Source organism: Eleutherodactylus coqui, chromosome 2, assembly GCF_035609145.1.
Source record: "Eleutherodactylus coqui strain aEleCoq1 chromosome 2, aEleCoq1.hap1, whole genome shotgun sequence".
Lineage (NCBI taxonomy): Eukaryota > Metazoa > Chordata > Amphibia > Anura > Eleutherodactylidae > Eleutherodactylus > Eleutherodactylus coqui.
This window is the reverse complement of record NC_089838.1, coordinates 27,391,778-27,414,562: the sequence shown is the minus strand read 5'-3', so window position 1 is coordinate 27,414,562 and position 22,785 is coordinate 27,391,778. Positions and strand designations below refer to the sequence as shown.

Sequence of the window (22,785 nt, the reverse complement as noted above, 5' to 3'; positions counted from 1 at the left end):
CATTTTTCCAAGACAATTACTTTTTGTTCACAGCTGACTTTAGCTGTAGACAGAATTTCCATGTATAAATCATTATGTTTCCCAAGCTAACCCCAGGGCTGAATTAAACAAGTAATCAGAGAGACGGATATCATTGAATCACTGTCTAGATTTCACCTACACAACCTATATTAATTCCCAACGCAGTAATGTGAGGCGTGGAGAGTGTTCTGCCAAGGACAAACCTAGATGGAGCAAGCAAGGAGATAATCTTTTTCTATTTACTCATCTTAGCATTTATCCAGCTCTATCCTCATAGGGTAACAGTCAGCCAGATTTGTAGGATTTCCTTAATTAACCTGCAATCAATCAATTAACTTTCCTGCATATAAGCAAGTGTTTTGGCACATCCATTGAGCTCAGATGTATAATTTGGCCGGCCAAGACCCAGCTGGAAAGCATTGCAGTCAAAAATGATATTCAGTACTTGTTCTCACTCTATAATTTTCTACTGTCAGGTGTAGACTCCCTGGCTGCAAACTTGTGATACAATTGATTTTTTTCCAGCAGTCTTGAGTGATGGACAGTTTTTTGTTCTTTGCACATTAATTCATTTTCATTAAAAGTCACGCAGGAAACATATGGGCTCAAATAAAGTAACTTCTAATGAATGGGATAGATTTCAGCAGGTTCTACTGCTAATGGATGTTGGAAGATCCCACCGGCTATGCATTCTGGGATAAAAAGTGGGTTGGACATGTTGGGCAATATTTTATTGTTCTCATTGTTCAGCAGCAATCGGATGTCTAATAGACACAAAGTTCTTTTCCCTTCACAAGCATTTGTAATTTTGGACAACTATAGTGACTCACAGGTCCTACAGGGTAGTCAAAACAGTTAATAAGTCCTAGGGACCTCGCTATGAACCCTTAGGAGGACATAGGAGGCACCCTGCGGGAGAAAGACGCTGTCTCTCCTTGAACCACGGGATAAATCTAGTCTGCCTAGTAAAAGCTACTTATCTGATTGGCTGCTGGCAGCTGTTTCTCCTGATTGGTAGAGGGGGAGGAGTTGAGCAGAGCCCGGGAAAGTGAGCTAGGTGGGGCAGAAGTGAGTCAGGAGGAGAGGAAAGTGCGGGAAACTAGAAGTGGAGAGTTGGAGGACGGAGAGCAAGAGAAGAGGAAACTGGGAGAGGAGCTTGAGAGCATTGAAGTAGAGCAGGAGTGCAGCACCCTGACCCGACAGTGCCCGGAGAGGAGCGGAGTCTTTTTCATCCCTGCTGGAAGGAACTGGAGTTAGGGCAGACCCCGCAGAGGCTGTTCAGAGAGTGGTCAGCTCAATCGTGAGTGTAATTCATACTTGTGTGGCCAGAAAACACCGGCATTACAGGGAAGTTACACGAGTCCCTGCATTCCTACACAAATAACCACCCAGCGCTGCAACTACCTAACTTAGTCTGGCAGTCTCATGTTCCATAAGAGAGAGTTCAAGAAGCATCATCTGTTGTTTCATGTGTGGGAGAAGAACTGTTAAAGTTTCTATCGCCTGCTAAATCTGTCAAGTGATTTCTAACCTGTCATTCTGAAAGAGTCAGTAAAAACTGAGTGCCTCCGGTTTTACTAAAGCTTGTTGGTCTGGACTCTATTTCACCATTACACCATATTCAGAGGCACTGGCGTCACGCTGTACTTGTACTCTTTGCCAATCACCCTTGTGAAAGTCCGTCTACTGCATGAGTCAATGTTCTACATGGAGTAGCCACCACCATGACTAGGCCTGAGTTAGAATACCTACTCGAGTTACTTCTGCTAACTTCAGCTCATTGTACAAACTGAATGTATAAGTTAATTAAGAGAAAGAGTTTATAACCGCCAGATGAAGAATATTCATCATGGTCTGGAAGTTATTTTACATGATCTTTGGTAAATTTCTTAAAGTATTAATTAATATTGCACCTATATGCAAAAATAAGATTTTGTGTTGAAACAATCCCTTTGCTATTGGCTAAGCTTTGAAGTCTTATCTGCCCATGAAGCCTAAGTTGTCCTTGGCAGATCTTCCAACTTTCTTGAGAAAAAATGGAATTGCTGGATGTGATCTTTCAGATCATTTCTTATAATTTTCCCCGTGAAATAAGTAGTCATGGAGGTGCTTAGGATGCAATGATCACTACAGTACTCCAACCTTAATTGACCCTCAACATGGATGTTTGACCAAGTTTGGGTTACATGGTGACATTACATAGCCATAGCTTCAGTAAAACCCACTTTCCAAGGACATCCCTAGTCTCTGATGATGGGATGACCAACCATTGTTTAGGATGTCAACCCACTCCTGCTGCTGGGATTCTTCATCCTCATGGAACTTGCAGGGATTGTGATGAAGTTGTAGAAGAACATGTCCCAGATATCTCATCCATGAAGAGTTCCAATATTTCCAAAAATAATTACCATTCCATTAAAACTTTGGATGGACAAATACTTTTCTCTTGTATCCATATCATATGGTAAATCATGTTTTGTCCTTTTTATCTTGAACGCAATGAAACAAAACCTTTATTAAAAGCGTTCTTCAAACAGCAACAGAATTGTACAACATTTTGATGGCTGTTTTCTTTTCAAACCAGTAATCCCAGAGAGATTTTAAGGAATGTCTTAAGTTGTTTGTTATGGCGCTTAACGGACTGTAAAAATGTGTGTGATTTCCTTGTGTAAGACATAAAGAAGTTTTCCAGATAATAATAAGCCACAAGGGTTTCTTGTATGTCCATCTATCAACTGGTAGGGCAAAAAGATTCCAGGTACAGAGTTACATCAGATGTTCCTAGCTACCTAAGAAAACCATGAATGCTACTTCAATGGCTCCAGATCAGGTCTTGAAGATTCATGGAATCATGACTCAATATGGTGAAGACAAGAAACGCATGTCCCACAGGGGACACTGAGAAGGCTCTCCCAGTGATAAAGCTACCAGGGTAGACGGGCATTATGCTTCTTAGCCTTTCCCATTCCCCATCCCTTGAGTGCTATCATTTCAGTTCCTTTGGAAGAGTCATACTCAGGTTCTCTCAACCCAATTGCAGAGGGAATGGAAACATCTATGATTAAGCTGTGGTCCATGGTCTTCATAGTAGCCACATGGGCTGCTTTTATGATATTGGCACCACCAAATTAAACTGATAGGAAAGATGCCCTACCTGGCTATTAGCTCTACATTCTGCATTCACTCCTATGTGAGATCCGGCAGAATAAAAACCCCAATAGACACCAAAAATGGTAGTCCATAGCAGTTGCCACATTGTAGTCCACAAAGAAAAACCTTAACCCTTTCCAATCCAATTTGTATCCTGGTTTTCCTAGGGGGCTTACTCTTTTTTCTGCTGTTATACAACGGCGCTATCTGCTGGCTAAAGCCAGTACTGCATGAGGTGACACGTTGGATAGGCTCCGACAGCAGAGAGGCTGGTAATATACAGTGAGAGAACCCCGACGGACGTCTTCCAACATCGGAGTTGTACAGCCTTAAATCATAATGTCTTTAGACATCAGACAGTGGATTAGAAAGGATTAATGTAGTAATAAAACTGCATAATCCACATTAGTGGGAACACCTTCAATTTCATAGCATAATGGGATATGGTAGGCGTGTGCTATAGGGCATATTTTGGCTCTGTACAACCTCAATGTCTATGGGCCATAGTGCTACAGTATGTAACAGGAAGGCACCATAGAGCAGCACACAGGGTGCCTATATGTAGGCTATGTACAGGCTCATGCCAACAGTGGGTACATAAGGCCTTAACCCTTTAATATGATATTTCTGGCTACACGATGGAGAATGCTGGGATATGTCTGATGCTTTTGTTATATTATTATAGTCATCTCTAATAAATTCTGTGGATTTGGCATTAAATTTGTTATGTTTTGAGAAGTCTCTATTTGCTCTACTCCATATAAGAACATGTAGTATGCGAGGCAGCAGTGCATGAACATTATCTCACTCCTTACACTGAGTCTGACTCATCCCTGCTGCTCTACTATATCTGTTCCATTATTAGAAATATCAACATCTCCGCGGTATACAACACATTCGCCCGTGTTATCTGTTGTCACCATGATTCCGATTTATTACATATCACCTCACTAGAGAGGAACAGGAAGCAAGTTATGCCCTATTAAAATGCCTCTAAAGGGGTTTTCCAGTTTTGTGTTGAGAATGTAGTCAGTGTATAGAGAAAAGTTCAGCAACTTTCTCATATACTTTGTTTCACTTTCTCACTATTTTCGAGCTCTCTGCTTGCTGTCAGTGAATGGGAAACTTTTGGCTAATACTTCTCTCACTAGAAATTGTACAAGTGTATCCCATCTAAACAGCCTGCACCCGAGACCAGGGGCGTAACTATACAGGGTGCAGGGGATGCGGTTGCACCCGGGCCCAGGAGCCTTAGGGGGCCCATAAGGCCTCTCCTCTCCATATAGGAAGCCCAGTACTATGAATGAAGCATTATAGTTACCCTGTTACAGGTTTTGCATTGGGGCCCAGAAGCTTCAAGTTATGCCTCTGTGCAGCATGGTTTAGGTATGGGTACGGGTACAGATACAGATAGAGGGGGGGCCCCAGCTCATGTTTTGCATCAGGGCCCCTGAGCCTTTAGTTACGCCCCTGCCCGAGACTAATACACTGTAACAGCCTAACATATGTAAGAAGAGTTTGCATTAGGCTGTGTTCACACTGCGTTTGCAGCTAGTGGTGGCTTGGAAAGTGCTGGCTCATATATATCAAATATATCCATAGGCTCTCATTCACCCAACGGAGGCCAAAAGAGTTTTAAAAAACATTAGAAACTTATATCACCCATCCACAGGGTACTGTAGGTGATAAATGTATGATCTCTGGGATTTGACACTACGAGTTGTAAGAATGGAGGTCTTATGTCCCCTGGAGGGTAATGGGTCAAGAGGTGTGTTGTCTATCCTGAAGGAGAGCACCAAAAAAGTGAGAGGAGACACCTAGGGGGTGAGTAGGTCGGGGGGGGGGCACATTTCTCTCCCCAAGGAGAGCACCCAGAGGGGATGTGAGGAGACTTATAAGACCATGCGCACTCCGCTGGGTAATTTATGCAAATAAGGATTTGAGGGAATGCTGCCATCCAATAGGTGGCGGTGTAGAGTTATTGTTCCATCTTCCCTGGAACACTATCTTTTCTGCTTAGGGAGAGACGGTGAATGAGGAGACTCAAAAGGCCATTCATGCTCCTCTAGGTGATATGCGAATAAGCGAGATGGAATAATACCTTCACAGTGTCACCTATTGGAGGGCAGCACTCCTGATGAAGGGCAAATACCCTGAAACAGCTGTTTGTACATGGAGTCTGGGCTTTGCTTTTAATTCCCAGTCATTGTTACAAGGCTTGTATAAAGAGTCTAACTTTGGCTTGAAGGAATGCTGCCTTCCAATAAGTGGCACTGTGGAGGTATTATTCCATCTCCCTTATTTGCATATTACCCAGAAGAGCATGAATGGCCCTTTGAGTTTCCTCATTCACCGTCTAGGTGCTCTCCCTAAGGATAAAAGATAGCATTTCTGACCCTCATCCCAGGCCTCTCACTAGCAAAGCCAGACTCCTACTGTACACTAATGAAGGGCAAATACCCTGAAACAGCTGTCTGTACATTAAGTTTAGCTTTGCTTTTAATTCCCAGTCATTGTTACAAGGCTTGTATAAAGAGTCTAACTTTGGCTTGAAGGAATGCTGCCTTCCGATAGGTGGCGCTGTGGAGGTATTATTCCATCTCACTTATTTGCATCTTCAATGGAGTGATGGGCATGCATGCTGAGTACCACCCCATTTCAAACTCTATGATGGAGATAGCTAAGGACGTTGCATCGATCAGTTGTAATCTGTGGATGAACTAGGCAGCAAGGGTTCAATTTCCCTGCAGCACCACCACAGGTGAAATGAAGCATTACACAGTTCCCATTCAAATCAATCAGCTGTCCATACAATACAAGGCTGTGCCAGGTCCTCCAGGGCAAGAGGTACTCTTTGTATCCTCTCTCTGCTCTTACTACTAAATGAAGTTCCCAAATTCTCTCTGAATAGGTTTTCGAACTCCGACAACCCCATTAATAGGTGGTGCATTATTAATTGATATGAAGACCTTTTCCTACCCCTCTGTACACATTCACTCAATAAGAGGATTAAGCTTCATCCTGGCCTCCCAAGATCATATAAACTCATGTCATGTAAGCCCCTAACATATTATATATATATTTAGATGTCAGACGTGTTACCTCCTGCACATACCTCTCCAGGAACCTACAGTAGTAGGACAGTGGTTCCAAAAACACACCTAATGGGCCGGCGGCCAACACTGTGACATTACAACACTGCTCTGTTCAGGCAATCCTTGAAGGCAGACAAGTCTTTCAAAGCGTCTCATTCAATTGTTCCAGAATCATTCAATCCGTTTTTTTCCCAGCGAACATGTGGTTTTAATTTAAAACAAATTAACCCGCGCCGCCCCCCCATTTCTCCGCTTTTCTTTGCTCTGTCTCATACCTACAGATGCAGTGGAGCTGAATTTGTCATTTAACTCTACATGGTCCTCCGTGCTTCGTGACGGCTCACTATCAATACACATCAAACTACAGACAAACTCAGCTCTGCTACATCTCTACACTTTTTTTCCCTATTCGCTCTGTTGCAGCTGATTTTTTTTTTTATGTCTCCACATTCCACAAGACATCCTTTTTTTTGTAAGATTACGGTTTCTTATGATCTTCCCTGTCAGAGGATTTTCTTACAGAGGCCCTGAAAGCATAACCAAAAAAGGATATGTTACTGAAATTGGCAGGCTGCATGAATTTGGGTTTTTCTGATGAGTCCTGTCTCTGAGCATGCTTGGGGAATGACAAGCATTTTTCTAGCCGGGGATAAGCCCACCTTTTTTTTTTTAGCTAAGCGAGACCCCATTGGCCGCCTATTAGAATATGCTGAGGAGGACAATGGCTTTTACTGGCTGCCAATTGTAAACATAAGGAATAAGGATTCATCTTAGCGTTGACTTTTTTTCTTCTCCTTTGGAAGGGGAGGGGCTTAAAGAAAGTCTGCAAGTTTAATTCAATAGAGCTGTGTTTTAAGCAGCCCCTGCCTTTTTTTCTTGCCTCTTTGCAAAGCAGCCAGTGACTTCCTTCCAGCTGCAAAATTTTCAGCAGAAAGGTAAGAGAACTGGATATTGTTTTTTACTGCAGACCTAACGCTGGACATTTCTAAGCATGATCTATTATCCTATTATTCACTCCTTTTTGCTTTATTGCATTTTTATAGATTGATTTTATTTTAATGGAAAAGTCAGGATTTGTGCATTTGGAATCTTCCTTTATAATAGTTTTGGATTTTATGGTCATTTCAGGGGTTAATAGTACTAATAAGAATCGCTTTGATATTCATAATTGACTTTTTTGGCATATTTGGGGGGCTTCCTTATTACCAAATGTTGTATGGAGGTAAAAAAATACGGGTTCTTCTTTAGCAAGTCATGCAAGCTTTCAGCTCTGGAGCACAACTGGATGCCCATTGATTGCAGGAGCTGCCACTTAATACAATGTAGCTATCCACAACTGATCACGATTATGTAGCAGATTATAATATGCAGTACCGTTATAAGAGGAGCAGCTGATATGATATATGCAAATATTTTTCCGGACGTTCCCCCAGAACTGGATATATGGGAAATAGGAATAGTGAACATGGGGGGCAGGGCTAGTCTGGACTTCCTGTCACTCAACCCATTGAAGAACGTTACAGGCAGTCAGTCTTTCCTAATATCAAAATAGCTGACAACAGGGAACAATAGCTTGTATTCAACCACCCAGCATACGGAGATGGGATAGAATGGAAATGTAGTGGATTTTGTAATATTAGGTTACAAATTGGAACAAATTCCGATGGGAATAAATCTCAGTATATTCAAATCTATGGGTGCATTTAAAAAAACAGATTGCATTCGTTTGATGCAACTATGATCTGTTTTCAATGCCTGTAACCATGGCGATATTAAAAAAAAAACCAAGAGAACCAAAAAGTGTTGAGTCTGGACATTTATGGGTTTTTTTTTTGTGGAAATCTGATGGAAAATGGATGAGAATCGCAAGAAAAAATATGAATATTCCCAGAATCTGTTACTTATGTAGCAGAGCTAAGTTAGACATCTGTACAACTTCTTGAGTTATATAATTGCAATGGGCTTACATAGGACTGCCGGTCAACCTACTGACTTATTTTATTCCAATACACAGGCCAGAACAGTTTGATAACACATTCGGCTCTGCTACATCTGTACATGAAGTATGATGGCGAAGCTGTGTGATTGGGTGGGACCTAATAGAGGAATATCGCTACCCTTATGTCATGCAGTTATTCCAGGGATATAGGAAGCGAGAGCAGAAGCCGCTGGGACAGTTCTGTCCGGGACTAGATAGTATTATTGGACAATCCAGTGTATAAAACAAAGAGGAATCGGATAACCGGATTATTTGGTGTTGATAAAGTTATCACATATTAATTTATTATCTTCCGATCGAGTTACTATTATCCTATTTATATGCTGGATGGGGCCTTAAAGGGCAAGCGCCCTATTTGTATTGAACAGTCTCATAAAGAACATATTTTATAATTTGATTACGTGCAAATTCATTGATTTTTCTCTCTTTTGGTTGTAGAATAAGAATTTCCTAAAGAGAATCTTCAGTAATATATTAAATAAGGGTGCCTTTACATGGGCGACAGCGAATTGCGCCCAACATTCTCAGGCGTGACTCCGTTGCCCAGGTAAATACACCCGTTGCGAATAACAGGTTGAATTTTCGGAAAAAACATGCACAATTTCCTTGCCCATGTGAACTCACCTTTAGGCTACATGCACACGGTAAATCTCGCGTGAGTCTTGTACGCTGCCCAAGGAGCGCACTGTCAGTGATGCGAGGCGTTTTTGAATGAAAAACGCCTTACAGCATTAAAAATGCACGTTGGCGAGCGCAATATTGGGTCAGGTTTTCGGGCCTGATACCGCGCTCGTAGCCTTACAGAGTCTCTAATGTATTGATATGCTCTTTGCTACAATGTGCTGATTTTAGGGAAGCCACAGCTGAAGCAGGGATGGGTTGTTGCTTATTTACGTACATTGACCGTGTCCACAGGATGCGGAGTTACAGTAAATCCCGATGGACTAATCCCATGTTTTTGGCTGAGACCTATGTGAAGAACCACACCCCTTTCCTGTCCTGCAGCTGCTGTCATTTTTTTTAGGGACTGAATTTCATTTGTAAGGATATTGGGGAATATTCTGTAAATTAGCATTATGCTATGGGGTACACTAGTACTCAGTGGCTCCCAGGGTGCGGACTGAATGACCCCCTTACTAAATGGCCTAGAAGAATCCCGTTACCATTATATGGAAAACAGAATCACAACATACGAATGTAATTTCCTGCTTTCCACCAACATTTCTTATGCCCAATGGCCCCACAGCCATATAGTAACCAGTAGAGATGAGCGAGCATACTCGCTAAGGGCAATTACTCGAGCGAGCATTGCCCTTAGCGAGTACCAGCCCGCTCGGAAGAAAAGGTTCGGCTGCCAGAGCGGGGGAGCGGTGAGTTGCGGGAGTGAGCAGGAGGGAAAGAGGGGGAGAGAGGGAGAGATATCCCCCCCGTTCCTCCCCACTTTCCCCCGCCGCTCCCCGCTGGCAGCCGAATCTTTTCTTCCGAGCGGGCAGGTACTCGCTAAGGGCAATGCTCGCTCGAGTAATTGCCCTTAGCGAGGATGCTCGCTCATCTCTAGTAACCAGTAACATATAATAACCATTTAATAGTACAGCCTGATTTATTTAAAAAAAAAATTTGGAGCAGTTGCCTCGAGTAACCACTAGGTGCACATTTTTGAAACCTCAAGTAGCGATCTGATTGAGTATCCATTCCATGTGTGCTTGAATAAGAAACCCCAAATTCTGTGTTTAGAACATACCCAGACCCAGGCCATTACCCCTTTAAATGGGAATTTGCGTATCTTCTGACATGTTATGGCGATATGTCAGAAGACAACATCCATAGTGGTCCATCCATTCCCAGGAGCAACGGTATAAGCATTGCAGAAGATGCTGTTATTGCCGGACCGTCAGGGATGCATTATAGAGGCAGATCATGTGACTTCTATAGCGTTCTTCGAGGGAGAGTCCAACTATGATTGTTCCTTTGACTTTGCTTTTGATTAGCAAGAACCTACACAGAACTTCCCTCCCCAGAAGAACTGCTTTGTTAGAAAACAAGGGACTAAAAAAATTGGGGCCATGGAAATGAATGTCAGGCCCATTTGCTATGGGTGACAAAACCCAGCACTATAACAGATTGTGATCTTTGGTATGGAACCATCTTCAATGTACAATACACCACTTAGGACTGGAATATTCAGAATGCCATGATGGTTTTTGGCCCACTACTTACCCTTCTTCCTAAAAGGGAGGCTATGGTTCTAGAGCTCCAGTGGTAACTGTTGGAGATTTCGGAACATATTGCTTCTGTAGGGTGGTAGTAGATGCAACACAGGCAAGCACTGGTGTAGCCAAAGGCTCATGGGCCTCGGGTGCAAAAGTTTATCTTGGGGCCCCCCAATTTCTCTTAACCTCTTAACGCAGAGGCGTAACTTGAAGCTCCTGGGCCCCGATGCAAAACCTGCAACAGGGCCCCATCTATAATGCTTTATTCACAGTACTGGACCGCCTATATGGAGAAGAGAGGCCTTATGGGCCCCCTAGCGCTCCTGGGCCCGGGTGCAACCGTATCCTCTGCATCCACTATAGTTATGCTAGTGATCAGAAGTGTAACTTGATGTTTTTGGGCCCAATGAAAAATCTGTAACTTACCATGTGCCATTTATAATACTGGCGTCTTCTTGTGTGGCAGAGGGGACAGGACCAGGGTATGATCGCTACCCCTGCACCCCATACAGTAAGGCCCCTGTACATCATACCTTTCTATGCTTCTGTTCATTCCTTCAGATTAGCACAGCTGCATCTTTTTCTTATATGTACTACTTCTTATGCAAAATTTAAACTGGCAGAAATTTTGCAAGGCAGCATTTTATATTAGAGTTGTTACATAATATACCTTCGCTTCTACTACTGGCTCTGAGCTACATCTGAGATTGGCCATGTCTGCCCAGAACAGAACAGTCCTATAAAATAATGAGGCCGATGATTAAGAATAATAGCCAGCTCAAGTACAGCCTGTATCCGTCAATAATGAAGACATATTACTAGATGATTATACAACTCCAACTCCAAAAAAGTTGTTTCCTATTGCTGAAAGCTCTGGACTTCAGGCGGCCAATTCAGCCCCCGGACTCTTCTTCTGTGAAGCCATGCTGTTGTGATGGATGCACTATATGATTTAGCATTGTTTTGCTCAAATAGGCAAGGCCTTCCCTGAAAGAGACGACGTCTGAATGGGAATATATATTCGAAAACCGCTATATCCTGCTCAGCACTGATTGTGTCTTTCAAGATGTGTAAACTGCCCATGCCATAGGGAATAATGCAACCATACAGCATCAGAGATGTAGGCTTTTTAACTGTTTGCTGATAATAATTTGTACGGTCCCTCCCCTATTGAGTCCGCAGGACATGGCGTCCGTGGTTTCCATAAAGAATTTCAAATTTTGATTAATTTGACCACAGAACAGTTTTCCTTTTTGCTTGAAATGCCTATTGGCCCAGAGAAGATGATGGCGTTTCTGGATTGTGTTGATGTATGGCTTCTTCTTTACATGATACAGTTTTAACTTGTATTCGTGGATTGCGCGGCCAACTGTGATCAAAGACAATGAATTCTCGAAGTATCCCTGAGCCCATGCAGTGATTTGCATTACAGAATCATGCCTGTATTTAATCCACTGACGCCTGAGGGCCCGTAGATCTCGAGCATCCAATATTGACCGTCGGCCTTGTCCCTTGTGTACATGAATTTCTCCAGATTCTCTGAATCTTCTGATATTATATACTGTAGATGGTGGGATATTCAAAGTCTTAACAATTTTACGTTGAGGAACATTTTTTTTTTAATTGTTCCGCAAATTTTAGATGCAGTTTTTCAAAGTTTGGTGAAACTCTGACTGTCTTTGCTTCTGAGAGACTCTGCCTCTCTAACATACTTTTTTTTTTAAACACAGTCATGTGACGAAATTGACTCTTCAGCTGTTTTTCATTAGTACTATTTACTTTTCCAACCTTTTGTTAACCCTGTCCTCAGAGGCGTAACTTGAAGCTTCTGGGCCCCATGGCAAAATCTGTAACAGGGCCCCCAACTATAATGCTTTATTCATAGCACTAGGCTTCCTGTATAGAGAAGAAAGACCTTATGGGCCCCCTAAAGCTCCTGAGCCCGGGTGCAACTGCATCCCCTGCATCCTCTATAGTTACGCCTATGCCTGTCCTAACTTTTTTGAAATGCGCTGCTGCCATCAATTTCTAAATGAGCTAATTTTTTTTTCAAAGATAAGGAGAACTGATTTTCATCTTCTGATATGTGTACTATTGTGAATAAAATATGCTCATAAGGATTTCCAAATCATTACATTCTTTTTTTTCACATTTATTTACATTTTAGAGACCGCCCCAACTTATTTGGAATTGAGGTTGTACACTTAAAATTGTAATTTCACTCTAGAGTTGTCCCTCTATGGCAAGCAAAATGGAAACTGCAGTGTTCCTCCTCCCACTGCCAGCCTCTGTAGTCTGTACCCGCACTGTTCACCTGCTGAATTTCTGGTAGAGTGATCATGTGACACGTCACATGATCGCTATACCCTAACTCAGCTATTGACCTGTTTGAGTGTCGCTGCAAACTGCAGAGGTCGGGAGCAGAAAGAGCGACACAGCAGGTGAGTATACATTTTTTTCAAGTATTTATAACAGGCACTGAGTGAAGGGGGCCGGGGCAAAGCAACTGAGTAGAGAAGGGGCTATAAAGGGCAACCTTTGAGTAAATCATTACTGAGTGGGGTCTGGGGCCTATATGGGGCATTAACATTGAGTGGGGGCCTGTGGGGGGATTATTACTGAGCCGTGCCTATATGGGGCATTATTACTGCCTGGAGACCCATGAGGGGGATTATTACTGAGCAGGAGCCTATATGGAGCATTATTATTAAATGGGGGCCTGTGAGGGGAATTATTACTACGTGAGGGCATATATGGAGCATTATTAATAATTGGGAGCCTATGTGGGGAGTTATTGCTGAATGGGGGCTTAAGAGGAGCATTATTATTGAATGTGGGCTCAACATTTATTCCATTATCTATTTAGACCCACTAGAGATGTCCCAATGTTATCTTTGGAATACTCAGTACAGCAAAGAATTAGTCCCTGCATGTCTAAAACTCCAAAGCAATCTTTAGGTTGTGCTGAAGGCTCAGCCGTCATACAGCTGTTGCATGCCTGGGGCAGTTCCTTGGCCTCTGGCTGCCATGTTTACCCATGATGATCCCACTATTCTGTGGCAACCTGGACCAGACCTAGGAGGGGGAGCAGCAGAAAGGGAGCTGGTTGTCATGGTGGCGCTGTTTCTCCTCTCCGATGGAAAAATGCAGTTCTGGTGTGGTTTTTCACAGTTGTAAATAGCTGTTGTCAAGTTCATGATGCCAGTCTGCATACAGGCCTAGACCTGCGCTGGACAAAATGATGATACAGAAATGGGAAAAAATAAAATAAAACATTTCTTTCTCCTGAAGCGTAGTGTTGTACCTCAGTGCAGATATTAAATGGTGGTAAGGGACGCCAGGAGGCAGAATTAAAGGTGAAAACATGGAACAGTTTATTTCTTTACAACCACAAGGTGACTTCAGAGTTACTTTACGTCAAGGTAGATTTTCCTTAGACACTTAGAAGTACAATTAGAAAACATGCAGGCGTGAATTGCAGACTTTCCATCTGGACACAGCAATTAAGCATGAGAATCCTTTCTGTCCTCTATGCATTGCCCTCCTGCTTTTCTCTCTTCTGTTTCTATTCTTTCAAGTATCAAGATTCTCTTTTAGTGCATTAAAGTTACTTTAGGGCTTTCTGATTTTTCTCTCTTTATCTATTTTCTCTAACTTGGTGGAAGTTTTGATTTACTTTGGTTTATTTTCCTTCTCTTACTTTGATGCTTTATGGACAACTTTGGGGTACTCACACATTTATCTCCTTCCCACTGCACTGGTTAGCTCCTGTTAGGCTTGCTTCTCTCCTTCTCTTGAGCTCTCTACTTTTACAGACTCTAACTCCTGCACTCTCCTTTATACTAAAGTCTCTAGACCAACCCGTGCGGAGGACCTTTCTACCTATTACAGGCTGTCTAGCTTCTGACTCATGCCTCTGAACTAGGCTGAGTTTTCCTGGGCAAAGTGTGGTTGACCAACAATCTTAGGGCTCGTGCACACTTGCGTTTTTCTGGCGTGTTTTTTTCACGCGATATCGCTGCGTTTTTTTCACATGATTGTCAATGGGACTGTCTAATGTCGCAAGTCGGTGCTCTGCAATTTTTGTGCGATGCATTTTTACCATTAGAAAGTCCCATTGACTATCGCATGAAAAAAATGCGCAAGAAAAACGCGAGTGTGCAGGAGCTCTTAAAGTGACATTTACATCAATTACCTCAGAGTCCACAGTTAACTATGGAGTGGACAACTTCTGTACACTACAATTGTATTTGTGGCGGGGAAGGCGGGATTGATGGGGACAGAGGGAGCCCCCTGCCTCTATCTAATCAAGTAGATACCATGGTCCCTGATGGCATCTAGAGAGTTAAATGACAGCGATCAGTCTTTCTGATCCTTACCATTACAGTGAGAGCTTGGCAATCAGTCAGCACAGGGATTATGCGGGCGCAGGACACATGACATAAATGTCTGTCATAGACGCTAAAGACAAGTCAGTCTATGATGCTCATTTATGACATAGAAGCATAACGGGTTAGAAATAGGCGCCCCTTAGGCCTCATGTCCACAGGGAAAATCAGATCCGCTGCAGATTCTCCATGGAGAATCTGCAGCGGGTCCCTCCTGCCCCGCGGACATGAGCGCTGAAAATAACAATAAATGAGAATAAACTCACCTCCCATCCGCTCCGTTTCTTCTCTGCGTCGCGGCCGGATCTTCTTTCTTCGGCCGGCGGATGAATTCGTCACGCCGGCGGCACGTCGTCGACGTGCCGCGCGCATGCGCCGGGCACATCCGCCGAGCCGAAGCAAGGGAGATGCGGCCATAAGGAAGAGAAGACCTTCCCGTCCCGCTGCGGGTGAGTAAATGCTTTTAAATTCCTATTTTAGTTCTCCCGCGGATCCGGACGGCTTCCATAGGCTTCAATAGAAGCCCGCGGGAGCCGTCCCCGCGGGAGACCCGCATGAAAATGGAGCATGGTCCAGATTTTTTCATGCTCCATTTTTTTTAAAATCCCTTTTATTGACGATCCGCGGGTATTTATCTACCCGCGGGTGGTCAATGCATCCCTATGGGGTGCGGATCCGCGGGCGGGAGAAGAGTTAAAATCCGCTGCGGATTTTAATTCTTATTTTGCCCGTGGACATGAGCCCTTAATGTACCTCCAGTTGTAACATCTTCCGTGCTTCATACGAAATTTGCTGCGGCAAGCTACACACGTCACATAGTCTTCTCTCCTCCTACCACCTTTCTGGCTGCAGCAGGTGATTTGCTGACCCCTGCCTATTTGTATTTGCTCTACTTGCTGCTGGTTTGGGCCCACCTACAACATGGGGCCACTTTGTAACTTTTTTCCAGGGCCACTTTGATTTCCCAAGTCGCCCCTGCATATTGTTGTCACCACACATTGGTAATGGCCAATATGGCTACCGGTACAGTTTTTACGGAAATCATCAGAAAAGCTTTCCTAGACTACTCAATGCAATAATATAATTACCATTCAGAAGCTTCGGAAAGCTGAATGTGAATAACAATGGTTGCCCAGAAACAGGCAAAGGGCTGGGTTAAATATTAGAAAAAATGACAGAAGGGTACAGCTCAATGGCCTATGTTACTTTTTTATTATAACGATATACCGTAATACATGGTTTGGGTTGTTGGGGTTCTGGATCTAAGTTCTCTATTTGCCTAGGGGTCTGGTCTGAGGTCTGCATTCATTTTGCTGGAACCAAGGGGTCTTTTAGGATTCTTACAATTCCTCCAAAGACTACAAAACTATAAAAAAAATAATTGGAAAATTGAAAACATTTTTTCTTATTTGCTTACTGATTAGTAAAATTAAAGAGGCTTTCCAGTCTTTTTTATTGATCCAATCACAGGATATGAATGGGACGAAGCCTGCAGAACGATTCAAGACTGCTGCACAGCATTTGGCGTTGTGCTTCTTTCAGTGTGCTTGGTGTTGGACCCCAGTTATAAGAAAAAATAGGATATATATTGCACTGATAGGCAGTCTGTATTTATTCTGCTTGTCCATAAAGCATCAATATAGCAGCATACCCACACTAAAATAGCTCAGTGAATAAATGCTATACTGGAACTTAGCTTATAACATAAATACAGCACCCGAACCAACATCATGCCATACAGTATCAGAACCAAGCTCATAACATAAATACAGCACCGAACCAACATCGTGCCATACAGTATCAGAACCAAGTCATAACATAAATACAGCCCCTGAACCAACATCATGCCATACAGTATCAGAACCAAGCTCATAACATAAATACAGCACCGAACCAACATCGTGCCATACAGTATCAGAACCAAGTCATAACATAAATACAGCCCCTGAACCAACATCATGCCATACAGTATCAGAACCAAGTCATAACATAAATACAGCCCCTGAACCAACATCATGCCATACAGTATCAGAACCAAGCTCACAACATAAATACAGCACCGAACCAACATCGTGCCATACAGTATCAGAACCAAGTCATAACATAAATACAGCCCCTGAACCAACATCATGCCATACAGTATCAGAACCAAGCTCACAACATAAATACAGCACCCGAACCAACATCATGCCATGCAGTATCAGAACCAAGCTCATAACATAAATACAGCACCAGAAGCTATCTCATGCCATGCAGTACCAGAACCAAGCTCATAACATAAATACAGCAACCGAACCAGCCTCATGCCATACAGTACCAGAAGCAAGCTAATAACATAAATACAGCACCAAAACCAAGCTCATAAGATAAATGCAGCACCAGAACCAAACTCTTACCGTAAATACAGTAGCAGAACCTAACAATTGTGTTGCAAGGACACTGATGGGCTTATAGCGATACCTTGGAACATCAGAAAGGAGGAGACAGCCAGGAAGAGGATAATTCATGTCACTCCACAAGATGCTGCTGTACAGAGGAAGATCATCTGGCCAGGTGCACATAAGGAGGGCGATGGCCCCCAGCCTGCATCTACCTAGAGCCCCCTACAAGCTGTTGGCCGGTGCCCTATGTGCCTGCACAGGTCGCACATAGCGAAGGCCGATCACGTAGGTCACCAATACAAAACAAACAAACAAAACCCTTTTCACTTCCTGTTCCACCGCTGGTCCCTGTTGGCCTCAGTCAGATTGTGTTCATGGTTATGTAACGTTATGTGACCATAACATGCAATCACGGCTGCAATCACATGCAAGATGACATTACATAACCATAGATGTAACGAGATTTAGTAGAAACGCAAATCTGATGAGGATTGGAAAAGTATTTTAACAGTAAGGCTCTGTTCACAATCTTCAGAGACTTTTCTGAGGATTTCCTGATGCATAGTGCTAGCCAAGTTCAAGGTGGAATAGGTTCGGGCAAGTTACAAGCAAGAATAGGGCGGACAATATTGTCTACTTAAGATACAGCCTATATGGAGAACGTTCAGCCATAAATAGGGGTATACAGTATCATTACTTATTGAGAAGTGAGGTTTCTTAAAAGTTAGTTATAGCAATGGTGGTTCACCTTGGTGGTATAATAGTCTACAATCCTTCCCTGATACAGGCGTATCATGGCTACCAATTTTGCAGACTCTCTTCGGACTTGCTCTGCCTCTCAGCCTGCAGCCTTCTTCCACCTCCATTTGCTATTAGACATATCTCTATCAGCGAGAAGCCCATGTCTCCACCCACGATCATGGTTAGATGGGGAGGCCGTTTCTATCGACCTTGCTTGTTATTCATAGCAGTGGTGAAACCACTACTTAGGAAATGTTCTCTTTCCCGTTGGTGGAATGGGCAATCACTTATATACATTAGCCACTCAACGCATGTGAGAAATGTGTGTGAAAATACCGTGTTTCCCTGAAAATAACACCCTGTCTTATATTTATTTTTTCCCCAAAAGGGGCACAGAGTCTTATTTTCGGGGGATGTCTTATCATACTTACCTAGCAGGCGTCGTCTAGGTCCCTCCCACTGGTCTCCACAGCTCCAGCGCTCTTGCTTCAGTCCTTAACCACCGACAGAAGATGGTACTAGGGTTCGTAAACCCCGCCTCTAGGAAGCGACAGCCATCGCATTGGTTCATCGAGCGCTGCATTGATTGGCTCAGCCGCTACGCTTGACAACCAATCAGAGCCATTGCTTGCTGGTGGCGGGGTTTACGACAAATACTGCCCCAAAGGAGGCCAAATGGACATCGTTTTAGAATCTATAGATATGTTTGGCATATACTCTGTGAGCTTTTCCAGCTCATACACTGAACATAGGAGATAAACGCAATGAGAACATAGCCTAAGTATATTCAACATTTTTGTAGAGCCTTTGTAGGGATTGCATCTCCAACAACATTTATTACAGAAGGTTTTGAACTGTTTAAGTTGAAGGCGGAAGATTCGCTATAGGTGAGATTTAGAGAGTTGGAGCCAATCAGGCCCATTCCTAAAAAAATTTAAGGAATGTCAGTGGCCTCAGGGTATTCCAGATGCTTGAGGAACATGATGAAATGCTGGCGGTCGATTATGAAATCACTATAGAGAAAGGTTGTGGAAAAAGAACTGAGGCTCTGGCGCGACCGGTTGGTAGGTAATTGTTTAAAGACAAGTGAAGTCCATGATATAAATCAACAGAGGAACACTTTATTTAGAACCAGCCCTTGGCCGTCTCAACTTTAGACCTGATCACCAATGTTCATGATTGTTTTTATGCATCGGACCATGAAGAAATGATGTACTGTCATATGTTCTATCTAGCTGTTTGATGAAGAGGTCTACGTACCTAGAAACGTGTTACCTGCTGGATCTCAACTAAGTGATCAGCAGCTTCATTCAAACAACCGCCTACCAGCAGGTTGCACCAACGCCTCAGTTCCTTTTTTAAACCTTTCACGCTAATACTTAACGGTACCATGACACCTTTGCCCTGTCTTCATAAGGATTTCTTAAACCACTGCACAGATGTGCTTTGCATCTGGTCTGCACTTCCTACCCTCGTTGGTGCTCTTCCCAGTTTTTCCATTGGTATTCCTGATGTATTGGAGAGCTGGGGAGAAGGATGACGCTCCTTTCTTGCTCAGAGCTTAGCTGTCACTTAATTACTATTATAAGGCAGATGTGCCAGTAGTAAATTTGAAAAAAGCTGATCTGTAACTGGATAAAATCAGTAGGGTTGGCTTTGCGGCCCTGCTAACTCTATGCCTGCTTTTTTACATACTTACCTCCCTTTTTTACATACTTACCTCCCTTTACATACTTCTCTCCCTTTGCCTAGGCTCTACTTAGGTCTAGGTCCTAACACTCTCAATGTGACAAGTGGGTGGTTCCTACAGCTCTCTCTCTCTCAATGGGTAATTTTGGATTTGATTAACAGTCCTAACCAGTCACCCGCTGAGTAACATAGTATGTAAGGCCGAATGAAGACAATGTCCATCTAGTTCAGCCTGTTTATCCTCCTATGTTGTTGATCCAGAGGAAGGCAAAAAAAACCAAGAGGCAGGAGCCAATTAGCCCATTTGGGGAAAAATTCTTACCCGACTCCCTAATGGCAATCAGACTGTTCCCTGGATCAACCCCTGATAGTTCCTACCTGCCTGTATACCCGGATAAACAATTAACCTAAGATTTATATCCTGTAATATCCTTCCGCTCCAGAAAGACATCAAGTCCCTTTTTAAACTCCGCTATGGATTTTGCGATCACCACATCCTCAGGCAGAGAGTTCCACAGTCTCACTGCTCTTACAGTAAAGAACCCTTTTCTGTGTTGGCAATGAAACCCGCTTTCTTCTAGACATAGCGGATGCCCTCTCGTCGCAGTCCTGGGTATAGTGTTAGCAGTGGGGACCACTCACTTGACTGACACATTGACAACATTGGGAGCCCATCCCGATGAAGAGATGTAAGTGTTCAAAAGAAAATAAAAGGAGATGGAGTCAGCGGGGCCGCAGAGCCTTGCAGCCAACCTGCTGATTTCATCCTACGACAGGTCCTCTTAAAGTAAATCTCTCTTCAGCAATCATGCAAAACGAATCAACTTTATCATTTACGCATTCATTCTATTTAGCAGTATTTCCCAGATCTCGGAAATTAGTCAGCAGTGTAAGCACTGCGCCAAAGCTAACTACCCTGCCGGACCAATCACAATGCAGCTTTCATTTGTAGAACACACTCTGATCGGTTGCTGTGACTCATAAGGGCAGCTTTTCTACTAGACATACTATTGTTTTATTTTCATGTTTCTGGTTGCCATGGCTACGTCCATGGACTTGTATAGATTTCTATTGTTAGAGTACATGTGTAGCCTTCATTAAAGATCCCATTGCATTTGATGGGAAGAACAACACTGCTTGCAAAAAGAAGCAGAGCAAAACAGGTCCCAACAAACCCCGTTATAAGTCAAAGGGGTCCATCGGGCGCGTTAGATCCGTCATAAAACAAAGCCTGCACTTTGTTGTAGTTTCCATTATAAACCAAAATCACTATGCTTGCAGATGAGAACAGAGTTTAACAGTTTCTCATATATCGAGTTTGTACGTACCCCACAGGCAGACCATGGAGCTTTAGTAGGACCCATTAGGGGGAGGGGGGCGAGTATTGCTTGATGCATCTCCTGCGTGGAGTCCACCTATGCAGGGCTTATAGGAAGGCATGTAGACATATATGCATACATGGATGGCTGCTTATAGATGCATGTTTTACTTTCATTGCTAATGAGTGTCCTAGCCCAACAGCAATCCAAAATAGGGAGCAGAGTTCAGAGAGTGCCTTAGGGATTGCAGGTGGGCTGCTTGCTGCACAGTTCACATCCTCTGAAACCAGGGAGAGCTGCAAAGACAGCTGGGGGTTTTCTCGAAAAAGAGACTGTCCCCAAATTAACCCTTTGCAATCCAATTTTGGATTCAAGGTTTTCTAGGGAGCTTTTTTCTTTCTGCCATTATACAATGGCACCATCTGCTGGCTAGAGGAAGTACTGCGGTATCGGACATGCTGGAGAGGCCCCCGACAACAGAGCAGCCAGTAATATGCAGTAAGAATACCCTGCCGGACGTCTTCTGACATTGGAGCTGCACAGCCTTCAATCAGAATGTCTTCAGACATCAGACAGTGAATTGGAAAGGGTTAAAAGATACAACAAACTGTAAATAGAAAAGTAGAAAAAAGCCTGCGCTCTTTGAATTGCAGGGCATAAACCCGAGGCGTTTACCCGAAATGTAAGACGTTTCATACTTTTATATATATATATATATATATATATATATATATACGTTTGTATTGTTTATTTTGGCTTGAGGAAGGTGCCTTTGCGCACAGAAACGCGTCGCCAACTATATTGTCTGCATTGTTTGGAATAAAGACTACTTTGAATACACTAAGAAGGCTGGAATGTGATTGCCGTTTAAGTGACACAAGGAGGCGACACTTCAAGGAGGGGGCTTCCTGCTTGTCATACCCCCCTCCTCTCGAGTAAGTGCCGTTCTATTATTCTAGAAATCGACCACGCCTCTGGTTTATGCCCTACAATTCAAAGAGCGCAGGCTTTTTTCTACTTTTCTAGCCCAACAGCGGGACCTGAACTTACAGCATCATAGGGTCCTATAATCCTGGGAGTTTGGGGCAGTAGCTCCATGGTTGGGATAGCTGTCTGTAATATGGGCAAAAAAAGGCACACTTGTTTGAAAGCAGCTTAAATACCCTTCTACATGGGGCGATCACTCAGTGAATGGAGGTGGCGCGGGCTTAAGATTGCTCCGGCCACCGGCCTCCATTCACAGTAAACAGTCAGTCTCTCATAGATGAATCACTTAATAATGCAGCGGCAGACTAATGATGATTTTTAGGTCTGCAGGAAAGATCCGATTAGCAATATATCGCTAATTGTTTTTTCATTTCATGTATTTACACCTAACAATTATTGTGCAAACCAAGCGATGACGGAGCCGTCCAAAACAGGCTGTCGTGTGGAAAGGAAAAGGAGCTCCAGAAAATTCCAATGTTTATTTCCTACTCAGTTACTAGAAATCTCATCCATATAAGGACAGAGACCGGCTCTCCATTCATTAAATACTGGAGATATTATTCACCCCGGTGTCCACATTCCAAGCCGACTCACGAACTAGTTATCATAGACGTCGGCTGGCATCCCTCAGTGCTTGTGAAAGTCAGAGATATGTATAAGCAGATGTCTCAACAATTCAACTTACATGCAGTACAAATAATATATAATAATAATGTTAATACAAGAAACGATCTATCTCATATCTATCTATCTATCTATCTCATATCTATCTATCTCATATCTATCTATCTCATATCTATCTCAT

General features: G+C 43.1%; 1 protein-coding gene across 4 annotated transcripts in view; it reads left to right on the top strand.

The window, feature by feature from the left end:
* The first annotated feature begins 7,054 nt into the window (after positions 1 to 7,054).
* CALD1 (caldesmon 1) overlaps positions 7,055 to 22,785 on the top strand; it is a 166,086-nt gene continuing 150,355 nt past the window's right edge. For 3 of the 4 annotated variants that reach the window (XM_066590517.1, XM_066590514.1, XM_066590512.1), the window contains exon 1: positions 7,055 to 7,201. The gene's annotated coding sequence lies outside the window, so the exon portion shown is untranslated. The remainder of the gene's footprint in view (positions 7,202 to 22,785) is intronic. The other variant, XM_066590518.1, reaches the window with a different exon arrangement.